This window comes from Ipomoea triloba, chromosome 16, assembly GCF_003576645.1.
Source record: "Ipomoea triloba cultivar NCNSP0323 chromosome 16, ASM357664v1".
Classification (NCBI taxonomy): domain Eukaryota; kingdom Viridiplantae; phylum Streptophyta; class Magnoliopsida; order Solanales; family Convolvulaceae; genus Ipomoea; species Ipomoea triloba.
The window spans coordinates 9695278-9696071 of record NC_044931.1 but is presented as its reverse complement, the minus strand read 5'-3'; the positions used below and the strand labels follow the sequence as shown (position 1 = coordinate 9696071).

Genomic DNA, 794 nt, shown 5'->3' with positions numbered 1-794 from the left:
TTTTTTATACATGTAGTTCTATAAGTGTAGAAGCTGCATATAAAATTTCATAATTTTTGGAGTAGTATAAGTATGGTTTTCGATTTTTTTTCCAAAATTGGTCCAGAGAGGAAAAATGCTGGACAGCACACTGCCAAGGGCAAAAATGGAATTTTCTGTGATAATTCGTGAACCTTGATGACCAAAACTGTTTATGAACATCAAGTACTATGAGTTAGGGTCCTACCATAAAAATTTCAAGTGAAAAAGAGTTCGGGAACTATTTTTACCGGCTCAATCTTTCGGACTGCGCCAAGCTGAAATTTTCTGAAAAAGAATGGTTAGAAACAATTTTGACAAATATTATTTTTGTGCATTGTATTAACATGGAAAATAATTATATTTTGAAAATTATTATGACTCTATACTTGATTTTCTGTGACGTGACTAATACTAACCTAAGCATGCGGGTTGGGAAAATATATCTGAGTGAGTTATTGGTGATGGAGTCGTGTGATGAATTAATATTGGATGTGTTTCGTACCCCACTCGTGAGTTAAAGGTGGATGTGTTTCGTACCCCACCGTGAGTTAAACGTGGATGTGTTTCGTACCCCACTCGTGAATTAAAGGTGGATGTGTTTCGTACCCCACCGTGAGTTAAACGTGGATGTGTTTCGTACCCCACGTGAGAGTTGGAAAGGTGGATGTGTTGTGTCCCCCACCGAGATCTAATAGTGGATGTGTTTCGTACCCCACTCGTGAATTAAAGGTGGATGTGTTTCGTACCCCACCGTGAGTTAAACGTGGATGTGT

The 794-nt window shown here is 38.3% G+C and overlaps 1 protein-coding gene across 1 annotated transcript in view; it reads left to right on the top strand.

Moving 5' to 3' along the window:
* Positions 1-794, top strand: part of LOC116007938 (pentatricopeptide repeat-containing protein At5g46680-like) — a 139800-nt gene that overhangs the window by 6126 nt on the left and 132880 nt on the right. The gene's annotated exons all lie outside the window — the stretch shown is intronic.